The sequence below is a fragment of the Lathyrus oleraceus genome, chromosome 6, assembly GCF_024323335.1.
Source record: "Lathyrus oleraceus cultivar Zhongwan6 chromosome 6, CAAS_Psat_ZW6_1.0, whole genome shotgun sequence".
In the NCBI taxonomy this organism is placed as follows: Eukaryota; Viridiplantae; Streptophyta; class Magnoliopsida; order Fabales; family Fabaceae; genus Lathyrus; species Lathyrus oleraceus.
In genome coordinates this window covers 385,219,697-385,234,136 of record NC_066584.1, presented here as the reverse complement: position 1 = coordinate 385,234,136, position 14,440 = coordinate 385,219,697, and positions in this window count along the sequence as shown.

Below are 14,440 nucleotides of genomic sequence, written 5' to 3'. Positions count from 1 at the left end.
TTACCGACACCAAAAATGATGACCAGACATTTACTGATGACTGGAGTGAATACCCGATGTTTACAGACACCGAAACAATGGTGCTTACCGACACCAAACAAAGAAACAAGCGCGGGTGCTAGTATGACACTTACCGGTATCACAAGAACGACTTTTTAGATATGTCAAGGCAAGGTTGACCACTTGCTGGGGGTCTCACTGGGGAGAAACAAACTTTCTGTCGCCAACGGGTGAGGTAATAAACCTCTGTGGGGATATCAATCCTGAATGCTGTCAAGAGCAACTGTAGCAGACTTGCTGTGCTGATGTTGAATGAAATGATCCGCCTCTGCCGGGGATACGGTCTGGTGAGGTTAACATATGAATGCATATGTTTGAATTTTTTCTATGGCGTAATGCTCCATATTGAATGGGAATGCTACGCAGTTTGAGGATGCAATGATCACTAAAATGCAAAAATGCAAAAATGATGAAAAACTCCGGCTGGGGAGCCAAAACTGATCGGGTACTCCAACTCTGCGGGGAGACACTGCAGGGAGAGCAACGACTTCTCACTCATGTTGAAGAATAGCACTGCTGCTGGGGAAGGTAAACTCCGCTGGGGATATCCTTCAGTCCACAGATAGGATAAATGTGGAGATAAATTTCAATGAACCTGCCTCACTCGGGGAGGAAATCGGCAAATACAGGCCTGCTGGGGATAGGCAATCCTTAGATCTGTTGGGGAATAGAAGGCACTATCCACAGACGTCTCCGCAGGGGAACATAGCTCTGATAGCTTCCAAACTTGCTTGGGGAAAATATCTGCTGAGGAAACGTCCTCACAGATGCCAACCTGAAAAACAGCACAACAAAATGCCCCCAGGGGATACATGGACAAGATACGCTCAAGTGTCCTCAACATTCAAAATGATTTTCAAATGTTTCATCTTTTTGCACGTTATTGTGTAGCCTTCATGTTCTTATATGCAATGCTTATCAAAAATTCGGACATTTTTGCAAACAAAACAGTAAAAATAAAAACAAAAGAGCCATTTATCTGAATAACGACTTTTATTGATTGAAAATGTGCCTGAAAAGGCAAATACATTGGGAGGCAATTCCTAGAAAGAGGTAATTGCGCACAAAAGGAAAAATCTATCCTAATGGCAATGTGAACACGGCATCCACTATTTCCCAATTCTGTTATAACTCACAGATCATCAGTTTTCCTCCCAACTCCTTGCTTTCTGAGAAGAATGACTGGACGGATCACATCTTTCGAGATGGCAGACGACAAAGCTTGATGAAGTACAGACAACTCAGACTGTAGTCTTCGCTTTAATCCCTCTTTTGGCTGGATCGCCCTTTCGGGTTTTCAATCCACCGGGATACCCATTTTTGCCTAAGCCGCCCTTGCGGGTTTTCGACTTACCGGGTGTACAAATTCTTTTCATTTTATCCCTAATTTTTGCCCGAACCTTTTCTTTCTGTTTTTTTTTGGTTCGCCGGGATGCCCTTTTTTTTTTTTGCCTGGACTCTTTTTTTCTTTTTGTCCAGCGGGTCAATTTATGCGAAGTATTTTTTGACTACATCTGAGTTAACAGGGGACGGAAAATCTTCACCATCCATAGTTGTAAGCATCAAGGCTCCACCGGAGAATACCTTTTTTCACAACATAGGGACCTTCATAATTAGGAGTCCACTTGCCCCTGTTATCTGCACCGGGAGGGAGGATCCTCTTCAAAACTAGATCACCGATCTGATAGCTTCGAGGACGCACTTTCTGATCAAAGGCTCGCTTCATCCTTTGCTGATACAACTGTCCATGGCATACAGCTGCTAGCCGTCTCTCTTCGATAAGGCTCAACTCGTTAAACCTTGTTCGAATCCACTCGGCTTCGTCCAGCTTGACATCCAATAAAACTCTCAGAGAAGGAATCTCCACTTCAACAGGTAGGACAGCTTCCATACCATACACAAGGGAGTAAGGGGTTGCCCCGGTCGACGTACGTACTGAGGTACGGTACCCATGCAAAGCGAAAGGCAGCATCTCATGCCAATCCTTGTACGTAACGACCATCTTCTGCACAATCTTCTTGATATTCTTGTTCGCCGCTTCTACAGCACCATTCATCTTCGGTCTGTAAGGAGAAGAATTGTGATGTTCAATCTTGAAATCTTTACAAAGCTCTTTCATCATCTTGTTGTTGAGATTCGAACCATTGTCAGTGATGATTCTCTCAGGAACTCCATAACGACAGATGATTTCTTTCTTGATGAACCGGGTAACCACTTGTTTGGTAACGTTAGCATAGGAAGCTGCTTCCACCCATTTGGTGAAATAGTCAATCGCAACCAAGATGAAGCGATGTCCATTCGAAGCAGTAGGCTCAATCTTCCCAATCATATCAATGCCCCACATGGCAAACGGCCAAGGCGAATTCATGACATTCAGAGGGCTTGGTGGTACATGCACCTTATCAGCATAAATTTGACACTTATGGCACTTCCGAGCATACTTGAAACAATCGGATTCCATAGTCATCCAGTAATAACCCGCTCTCAACAATTTCTTAGCCATTGCATGTCCGCCGGCATGAGTACCGAAGGAACCTTCATGAACTTCCTGCATTAACATGTCCGCCTCGGGTCTGTCCACGCATCTGAGCAAGACCATGTCAAAGTTTCTCTTATACAGCACATCATCCTGATTCAAATAGAAGCTTCCAGCTAGCCTCCTCAGGGTTTTCTTGTCATTCTTCGACGCACCTTCAGGATACTCCTGAGTCTTGAGGAAGTTCTTGATGTCATAATACCACGGCTTCTCATCAATCACAACAGACTCGGCTGCAAACACATACGCAGGCCTCTCGAGTCGATTCACCGCAACATGTGGCACATGATTCCACCAATGAACTTTGATCATAGACGACAAAGTAGCCAAGGCATCAGCCATTTGATTCTCATCCCGGGGGACATGATACAACTTCACCTTCTTGAAGAACGTCAGTATTCTTCTGGTGTAATCTCTATACGGAATCAAATGCGGCTGATTCGTATTCCAATCTCCATTGACTTGATTGACCACTAGAGCGGAATCTCCATAAATGTCAAGCGTTTTGATCCTCAGATCAATGGCTTCTTCTATCCCCATGATACAAGCCTCATACTCAGCTTCGTTGTTGGTGACGTCAAACGTCAATCTGGCAGAAAAAGGTATATGAGCACCTTTAGGATTGATCAATACTGCCCCAACACCGTTACCGTTCATATTCACAGCCCCATCAAACATCAGTGTCCATTTGTCATCCGGATCCGGTCCTTCCTCGACAAGAGGCTCTTCGCAATCTTTCATCTTAAGATACATGATGTCTTCATCAGGGAATTCAAACATCATAGGCTGATAATCTTCAATCGGTTGCTCGGCGAGGTAGTCTGACAGAATACTACCTTTGATGGCCTTTTGTGACGTGTACTGAATATCATATTCTGTTAGAATCATCTGCCAACGAGCAACGCGTCCGGTGAGAGCTGGTTTCTCAAAGATGTACTTCACTGGATCCATCTTAGAAATCAATAAGGTAGTATGGTTCAACATATACTGCCTCAGTCGGCGAGCAGCCCAGGCCAAAGCACAGCAAGTTTTCTCGAGCAGTGAATATCTTGTTTCACAGTCGGTAAACTTTTTGCTAAGGTAGTATATGGCATGCTCTTTTCGACCAGACTCGTCATGCTGTCCCAATACACACCCCATCGAGTTCTCAGTCACTGACAGGTACATTATCAGAGGTCTCCCTGGAACTGGAGGTATAAGGATTGGAGGTTTCTGTAAATACTCCTTTATCTTGTCAAAAGCTTTCTGACAATCATCATTCCACTTGATCGCCTGATTCTTTCTGAGCAGTTTGAAAATTGGTTCACACGTGGCAGTTAGGTGAGATATGAACCTTGCAATGTAGTTCAATCTCCCTAAAAACCCACGGACTTGCTTCTCCGTTTTCGGTTCAGGCATCTCTTGAATAGCTTTGACTTTTGCTGGATCAACCTCAATCCCTTTCTCACTGACAATGAAGCCTAAAAGCTTCCCTGATCTCACCCCAAACGTACACTTGTTCGGATTCAACCTCAGCTTGAACTTTCTCAACCGGTCAAACAGCTTCTGCAAATTAACCAGGTGCTCCTCTTCTGTCTGCGACTTCGCAATCATATCATCTACGTACACTTCAATTTCTTTGTGCATCATGTCATGAAAAAGAGTCGTCATTGCCCTCTGATAGGTAGCACCAGCATTCTTTAGCCCAAATGGCATCACCTTATAGCAGAACGTGCCCCAAGGTGTAATGAATGTCGTCTTTTCCATGTCCTCTGGCGCCATCTTGATCTGATTATATCCAGAGAAACCATCCATGAAAGAGAATACCGAGGATTGAGCCGTATTATCAACCAATACATCAATGTGAGGTAATGGGAAATCATCTTTCGGACTCGCTCTATTCAAATCCCGGTAATCGACACACATTCTGACTTTACCATCCTTCTTCGGCACAGGAACGATGTTGGCCACCCATGGGGGATAACTTGTAACAGCAAAAAAACCTGCATCCCACTGCTTCTGAACCTCTTCCTTGATCTTAGTTGCCATATCAGGACTCGTTCTACGAAGCTTCTGCTTGACCGAAGGACATCCTTCTCTAAGAGGTAATCGATGCACCACAATGTCTGTATCTAACCCAGGCATATCTTGATATGACCAGGCGAATATCTCCACATATTCTCTCAGCATCTCAATCAGCCTCCTCTTGACAGAGTCCTCTAAAGCAGCCCCAATCTTGATTTCTCTTTTGGCGTCCTCAGTACCCAAATTAACAACCTCCAACTCCTCCTGATGAGGTTGGATGACCCTTTCCTCCTGCTTCAGCAATCTGACCAATTCTGCAGGAAGTTCACAGTCTTCCTCACTCTCCTCTTCAGCTTGGTAGATGGGATTGTCGAAATCATACTGAGCCATAACAGAACTGTTCATAGTGAATGCCATAAGATCGCTTCTGCATGTTTAATGCTTTGTTTTAGAAAAAGAGTTCAATAAAGTCACAAAAAAAAAAACATTGCCATTTATTTTTTTTTTTTTGAAAAAAGATGAAAACAAAAAATAGAAAGACAGGGATCACAAAGTTTGATTTCAAAAAATGTCCTTCATTAATGATAATCATTAAAACATGATGAGGCCCTACAATGAATCACTACGCCTTGGGCAGATCGTAGGATTTTCATGCAAAATGACAAAACAACAGAAAATTACTCTGTCAGAAGAGTAACTTGAACCACTTCTTCAGCCGTCCAGTTGTTGATAGACCCCCCTGGTGCACACGGGCGAACCCAGTTGTCCAAATCACAATCACTGTCACAGTCTTCACTACCGGTTGCAGAGACGTCGCCATGATTCATCAGCCCAGCGCTGGTAAAGGTACTCGGACCCGCTTGACCATTCTGCTCTGCTTGGAGAGGCTCATAACCAACGCCAAATTTGTCTTCTTTGACAGGCAAGTCCACCATCTTGCCCCAGCCTTCAGCTTTGCCAGAATCAACAACCTCCTTAGCCTGCTTGTAAGAAGTAATTGAAGCACCTGGCTTCCTCTGCTCAGCGTACGCCACTTTCTCAAGAGCCACAGTCTCAAACGCCTGGCATAAGGTTTCGTGGATCTCGCCATCCACCTCAACATATTTGAACGAGGATAGATGACTCACCAGAATCTCTTCTTCACCGCACACAGTCACAATCTGACCGTTCCAGACATACTTGAGCTTTTGATGGAGAGTCGACGAGACTGCCCCTGCTGCATGAATCCATGGACGCCCCAATAAACAACTATAGGCGGGCTGGATGTCCATAACATAGAAGATGATATCGAATACCTCAGGACCTATCTTCACAGGCAAGGTAACTTCCCCACACACAGAACGTTTGGATCCGTCGAAAGCACGAACGATCAGGTCACTGGGAGTAAGCACAAACCCTTCCACATCAATCTTCTTCAGAATCTGCTTAGGCAACACATTCAGCGACGACCCGGTGTCTACCAATACGTGAGACAACACTGCCCCCTTGCACTCCATGGTGATGTGCAAGGCTTTGTTATGGTTCGCCCTTCAGGCGGTAAGTCCAGGTTGGTGAATCCTACACCATGCCTGGTGCTCACATTGGCCATCACACCCTCCAGTTGATTGACAGAAATCTCCTGAGGCACGTAAGCCAGATTCAACATCTTCAGCAAGGCATTACGGTGTGCCTCAGAGCACAACAACAGTGAAAGTATAGAAATCTTGGACGGAGTTTGATTCAACTGATCTACAATCTTGTAGTCACTCTTCTTGATTATTTTCATAAACTCCTCCACGTCCTTCTCAAATGACCCCTCGGGCGCTTCCTTCTGGACAGGTTCTTCCTCAACCACAGCTTGCTTACCCTTTGCTTTGGCGAGAGCCTCAGCATTATTGTCCCTCAAAGGCTGCGGTGCGAACAGACGACCGCTTCTGGTAAAACCTCCTGGACCCCCTACATTATCCACAGCCGGACCAACAGTTGCAGGAACTCTATTCGGTAAACCAATTGTCACTGGAGCTTGATTCACTGGTCTCGTCTGACTTTCAGCCCTTCTGTTACTGCGGTAAGCATTATCATACTTCCACGGCACGGCTCTACTATTCTCAACAGCCCTTCTTCCAGACGCAACGATAGTAGTTGGAGCACTGATGGTTACAGGCACGGAAATGGTAACTGGGGTACCATTTGTTGCAGGTGCACTAACGACCCTTTGTCCACGTCCTTCAGACGGTTTAAAGTAAATGGTGATAGTTGACACTGTTCCACGATCTTTTACAGCCCTACTGAATTGCAAACAACCCTCATCCATCATACCCTGGATACCGGCCCTTAACTGGTCGCAACCATTCTCAGATTCTGCACAGCCCAAACAATCCTCATCACAGCCCGAGTAGACACCCCCATTCAGCAGACGGCCCTTCACAACTAGCAGAGAAGTCTGAACATCATCAACATTAACAACCAGATCTTCAGCTTCTTTCCCCTCAATATTGTTCACTCTATGCCCACCATGCTGAGGCATAGGGTTGTTTACGACGTTAGGCACTGGAGCGAAGTTGATCGCCTTGGCATCGATCAAATCTTGGACCTTGTGCTGGAGAGCCCGACACTTCTCAGTATGATGCCCTGGTGCCCCAGAGTGAAAGTCACAACGGACGTTGGCGTCGTACCCAGGAGGCAATACTGTAGGCGGAGCCATTGTACGCAACTCAACCATCCCAACCCTGAGTAGTTCGGGCAGCAGTTCGGCGTACGACATGGGTAGTGAATCAAAACGTCGATCAGGCATCCTTTGTCTGGGCTGATACGGACGTTGTTGTTGTTGTTGTTGTTGCGGTTGTTGAACTCTTTGTTGTTGTTGTTGACGGGGTTGAGGTGTCGGAATGGTCACTGCAGCAACCTGACAGTGTTGACTTCTGTTCTGATCTCTGCGGTATTGAACAGCATTAGTTTCACCCTCTCTTCGACGAGGTGCCCCAGCAAACGGCTTCTTAGAGGAAGAGGAACCAACATCTTGGATCTTCCCAGTTTTAATCAAACTCTCAGTCCTCTCTCCACAAATGACAACATCAGAAAAACTACTGAATGGGCAGCTCCCCATCCGGTCCATAAACACACCCTGAAGAGTACCGATAAACATATCTGTCAACTCCCTCTCCAGCATAGGGGGTTGAACTCTAGCAGTCAGTTCACGCCACCTCTGGGCGTACTCCTTGAAGCTCTCTCCGGATTTCTGACATAGACTCTGCAGCTGAGTCCGGCTAGGTGCCATGTCCATGTGTGTTTTGTATTGCCTCAAGAAGGCCTCACCCAGATCCCTCCAGCATCGGATCGAATCTCTCTTCAATTCCATGTACCAGTCCAAAGAAGCCCCGGATAGACTATCTTGGAAAAAATACATCCACATCTTTTCATCGTCGGTATACGCAGAGATTTTTCGATAATAAGCCTGCACATGGGTGCGAGGGCAAGAAGTACCGTTGTATTTATCGAAGGACGGTGCTTTGAACTTGTAAGGGATTCTCAAACCTTCCACCAATCCCATATTGGTAACATCAAAACCGAGAGAATTCTGACATTCCATAGCTCGGATCTTCTCAGCAAGGGCATCAACTTTACGATCCCTCTCATCAACCCTTCCCAGAACGTCTTCGTCTTCACTGAGCAGAGTGAACATATCCTCTTGTCTGTCAACAATCGGAACAGGATTACGGGCCGGGGCACGGACTGCTCTGGCATTAGCGGCATCTGGAGCAATAGGTTGACCGTTGATTCGAATACCCCCCAACTCATCACCTACAGCATAGTTGTTGATGGGTACAGCAGCAGCAACATTATTATCATTGACCGGGCCTCCCTCTGGCGGAGCATGGTTGACCGGTGGAATTGCAGCCTCTTGTCTCTGAACCATGGCTCGAAGTTCTTCCTGACCTTGCGCAACCCCTTGCATCATATTCATAAACTAGGCCATGTTAGCCTTCATCTCAGCCAACTCAGCTTGAACTTGATCCATACCTCTCTGTTGATTCAGTCTTGTTGAATAGCGGTGCGGACGTTGATCAGCTATCCTGCCTGAACAGGAACCAAGAGTGAGAAGTCTCGACCAAGAACACCTGTTATGCAAAATGATATGAGTATGGTGCTAATGATGCGTATGATGCACATGATATGTTCATTCCTCAGGCATTCAAAGAGCCTGAGTCATCCTCAAAAGATGGTAACCTGCAGCAAGAACAACATAGAAGCACAGAAACAACATACACAAGAGTGATGAGTACAAGGTGAAACCAACAACCTCATCTATATGAGTAACAGGATCATACAACAAAGTCGACAAAGAAAATCCAAACAATCGGAGTACAACAATGAATCCCATCCAACAGGCCTGGAGGTGATTCTCAACATACATATCAAAGATACAAGCTAAGACAAACGGCCTCCCGGAATGAGAGTCTTCAAGTACTGACACTGGTCTATCAACAGGTCACATTCTGAACATTCTGGCAAAAAAGTGATCTTCTCCTTCAGTTGTCGTCTAAGCTCTACCACTTCTCCTCCAAGGTGGTTCTCTGATGCCTGTCTCAAGTCTACTTCCTTCTTCAACTGGATGTCTTTATCTCTGAGTTGCTTCTCCAAGCCTCTGATCTTCTTCTGATAGCTGGCCTCAACTCTCTGCAGCCTCAAGCACTCCCGGTGTTCTGCATCTAACATGCTCTCCACCTCCTCGTAGGATCTCTTCTTGCTTCTCAGTCTGCTAGCATCCTCTTCTCGCACCCCTCTGATTTGATGAGCCAAATTCAACCTATCAGCTTTGGCTTTGTACAACTCCATCTGGGTATCTTGCTCCTTCTCTCTCAAACGGCGATTCTCCATCAGGGCTTGCTTGTAGCGCTCCGCAGGCACACTCTCAGCAAGGATCAAAGGTGGTTGCTCCTGCAACGGCTCCATCCTATCGTAGGGTAACAACAAAGTTTCTACTCTCTCCTTGACCCAATCAGTGTAATCGGGCATAGCAACGGCAAACTTCTTCCCTAAGACAGATCCATCCTTCACACCAATAGACTTCCAAGCCCTCCCTATCTGCTCCAATCTATCCGGGTCATTCTGCTTCTCAAAATACACACTCTCTGCTACCTCAGCCTCAAGTGGTCTTCCCTTCATCACAAACCCCAACTGGCGAAGAGAAAGAACCGGGTTGTAATTGATGCAACCCCTAGTCCCTACGAGTGGCACATTACGGAATCCTCCACAGCTCATAATGACGTTACGCACATCCATCCGGTAAGATTGCCACCTGATATCATAGGAGGTAAGAGACATAACCCTCTGAGTCCACTTATGCATGCTCTGAGCATCCACAAAAGGTCCACTGACTGGCAGAAGAGACAAGAACCATCTGAGCAAAAGCGGGAGACAACACCTGATAGCCCCACCCTTACCATGCCTACTGTGAACAGCATAGTAAGTGTCAGCTAACAGAGTAGGAACTGGATTTCCTCCAATGAAAATACTGACTGCAGCATAGTCAACAAAATTGGGCATACTCGGAAACAGGACGATCCCATAGATCATGACGGCCAACTGAGCATGAAAGGCTTCCCAACTTCCCTTCTCTGCTTCTTCTCTAGCTACCCTCAACAGAAACTTCAAAGGCAATCCTACAACATCCCCACTGGACTTCCAACTATCACTGACTTCCTTGATACCCAAATGGAGAGCTCTGGCAACAACTCTGAAATCAACCTCCTTGGGCACATCCAAGAAAGGAACCTGATACCGGACCGGGACACTCAGCAGAATGGAGTACTCCTCAAGAGTAGGCGCCAACTGATAATCTTGAAAGGTGAAACAATGAAGCTCTGGGTCGTAGAACTGTAGAAGAGTCTGCAACGGCACCGGATCGACTACCATCTTCAACAGTGTCAGAATATCTCCATACTGGTCAACAAACTCCTTCTGGTTACCACTGGTCATAAGGTTGCTCAACTCAATCAGAGACGTCAAAGGTTCACGGTGAAAGCTGTAGGAACAAGTCTTCCGCTTCAACTCTGGGACTGTTGCCATCTCTATCAGTGAACAAGCTCTGGAATGTACCTGAGAAATGATATGCATGCAGGGATTAGTTTTTTTTTTCTTTCTTTTTTTCTTTTTTTTTTTGTATCTTTTTTATTGCGTTTCTTTTGAAAAATAAATATGCTATGATGCAAACGATGCAGACACGACTGGTTGGCTGTGTCTCTCGGAACACAGGATCAAAGCTTCGGCTTGAACTCGGAACCACAAATTCATCTGAAACCCAAAGTCATCTGAGACCCCAAACTTCTGAACCAATAGTCACCAACAGGATCACAAGTCACCAACAAGTCACCAACAAGTCACCAACTGGTCACCAACTGTACCTGTAATAATGATCATTCCCTCCCCACTCACGGGTGTCATCTAGGCCAGGGTAAGGTCGGGAGAAACGCAGCATAAATAACCTTTCGCAGAATATCATCATATACACACCCGAAGTATGTAACGATAATATCCCACCAGGGTCTGAACTGCTCGTGATATCAATGTTCCGCTAAGTGGCGCAATACCACCCGCTTCCCATGAATCACTCTATTCTTAAGCATCCTAGATTTCACTCATGGCCTGGGTATTGGACCTTTTACCTCATGTAACTCCCACCCCAACAGAGAGAAACAGACAACCAGCCAGGTGAACAGATGAATATGAATGCAAACATTAATGCAAACAAATAAATGCAAACAGTAAATGCAAATATATACAAATGAACGCAATAAATAACAGCCAATAGCAACCAAACCCTATCCTAGAGAGCGCTAGGAGAGACTCGCTTAGGGAAGATGGACCAGCACAGGTCAACTTCTCTATTATCCCCAGCAGAGTCGCCAGCTGTCGCATTACGCGAAAAACCGGCGGGAAAACAAAAACAACAGAGCCGCCACCGTGCGTTATTTATCCCAAAAGAGGGAAAGGAAACGCTCAGAGTAAACCTGGAAAAGACGTTGTCTCGCGACCAAAGAGAATGGGATCGGGAGTCGGTTATGCGAAGGGAAGGTATTAGCACCCCTACGCATCCGTCGTACTCGACGGGATCCACGCACAATAGAAAGGAAAATGGTTGCTAAAACACTGCTCAAACACACACACACTGGCTGAAAGAGACACAAGAAAAACTGACTGAAACTGACTCGGCAGGATACCGCATCCTGGGCCTACTTAGTCTATCAGGCATAGACATCAGAGTCGAAGTAGTTCGGACTGGGGAAACGACACATGCTCGCTAGGATATCGCATCCTATGCATACGTATCTCCTTGGACGAAGGAGAATCAGAGCATTCGTAGCTCGGCTGACACGCACACAAACAAACACAGGCAAAGGCAAACATGGAGCCTGAATGCCAATCGCTGGACTTATATCAGCATCCGAACCAACAAACACACACAAGAAGGCAAACGTGGAGCCTGAATGCCAATCACTGGACTTACATCAGCATCCGAACCGAACACACGCAAAGAGTGTGGAGACACAAAGGTTGAAAAAGAAAAAAGGGCGCCCGGAGAGATCAGCTCATCTCCTGCCTACGTACCTCATCTGGTATGAGGATCAGGGCGACGTAGTTCCCCTACGGAGGGAAAAAGGACTAGCCTAACCAGATAACAGAGGGAGACACAACACTAGGGAGACTACGACTCGAGCCTAGATGTTGTCATGCAAAATCGACCCTAAGTTAAGGTTTCTAACTAACTGGCACAGGGAGCCAGCCTATCCTAATCATGACTTGCACAGGAAGCAAGCCACACACACACTTAACTTGCACAGGAAGCAAGCCAAGCAAAACCTAACTCGCACAGGAAGCAAGTCTAAACTAACCCTAACTTGCACAGGAAGCAAGTCAAACAAACATACAAGCACAGATAGCACACACTATATACAAACAAGGGCTCACACAAGGGTTAGGTTTTAGTCGAGGGGTCATATCAACCTCAACAAACAAACCACTGGAACTGGGTAGTGTTAGCTCTTAACCTTGCCATTGAGGGGCTAAGGTGAAGCAGATGAAAGGTGAGTGAAGATAAGACTTCACAGCTCTTATCCCTGGCCTGGGAGAGCTTAAGACAAGAATGTGTGGGTTCAGAAAGTGGGAACCCTTCTACACATTTAAAACTGACTCAACTGTACAATTGTACAAGATCTTGGGTTTGTATCTGCAATGCATCAACACAGTGGTGTGAGCAAAGCAGATGACACACAGAATAGCAGGGGATAGATTGCATATCCCTTGGGTTCTGCCAATTGCCTCTTCACTTAGGAGGTCTTTGACTCTATGCAAGGACAAAGTTAAACATCCACAAACATTGCCTCTTAAGGAGGACTTCAGACAGTTGCCTGGCCAAGTAACAGGCCAGGTCTTCCAGACTACATGAAGATTAGAAGTATACCTCAATGCAAATTGCTTATACAAGCAAAGCAAAGCAAAAGTTCACAAGGAACTGAGCAACTAAAAGCACCTGAAATGGTCAAGCAGATGTTAGTATGCAACTTCAAAACAAAGCAAAGAGAAACAGACATCAACAGTTAATTAGAGGTAAATGAATGTGCAAGTCACAAGGCTCAAGGCATGTGAGCCAAGCCACCTACAAAACAAACAAGTTAGACAATGATATTTAAGCCAGCTCAATCAAAAAGAATTGGTCTCATTGGTCATTTGTTGGTCATCCTGAAAACATGAGCTCAAAGGTGAGTAACAGGGCCACTAGGGCAAGCCTAGGGTCAAAAAGGAATGAAAAAGTCAAAACAGCAAAGGGCAAACAACCAAAATCATGTTCAAACAATCAAGAAACAAAACCAATTGGGTTCACATTCATATCAATCATCATCATCATTTCATGAACAAATTAGGTCAAGGTATAGCAAACAGAAGCTCATAGAAGTCAACAGCAAGACTTAACTCAAAAGCAATCTCAAACACTTCCAAAAATCACCAAATAGATCATGATCAAACACAACCCACAGCATGGTAAGCATGTCAAATTTCATCTCATTTGGACAAGTGGAAGGTAGTCAATGAAAATCATAAAGTCAAAGCAATTTTGAACATGCTCAATGAAGTCAACCAAACATGCATCAACTTAGAAAAATCATAAATCAGAGATGGTGTATGATAAATGAATGGGACTAAAACCATGTCAAAGATTAGGATGTCTAGTTATCTCATGTAAAATTTCATGTCCATCTAATAAAGTATGAGGATTTCACAAATGAAATGGCAACATGTATCACAAGAAGTCAACATTTTGGTCAAACAGGGGAAAAAATCTCAAACAATTAGGAAATGCCTCAAATAAATCCACAAAAAATCACATACCAACTAGACATACAAGGGTAGGCTCATGCAAAATTTTAGATCAATTGGAAGTCAAGAAGCATGGATACAAAAATCATGAAGTTGCACATCAATGGTGTGACACAAATTGTCACACCCTAATTCAAAAAAATCATAACTCACAAACCAGCAATGATAAATTCACAAACTCTACATCAAAATCACCATGAATGTGTCTAGTTTAAGCACAAAAAATTTGGGAGCCATTGGATAAAGTATCACCATTTCACAAATGTTTTGGCAAAAGGTACAAAAATTGGGCACATGAACAAAACCCTAAGGCCATTTAAAATTTACTCATCCAAAAAATCAGCAAAAATAATGATAAAAAACTAGGGATCATGATGAAGATGATGCAAAAATTCCCATGAAATTTGGAATTGAAATGGATAAGTTATGAATTTTGCAAAATTGATGATCAAAGTGAAATAATTATTGAAATTAAATGAATTATTA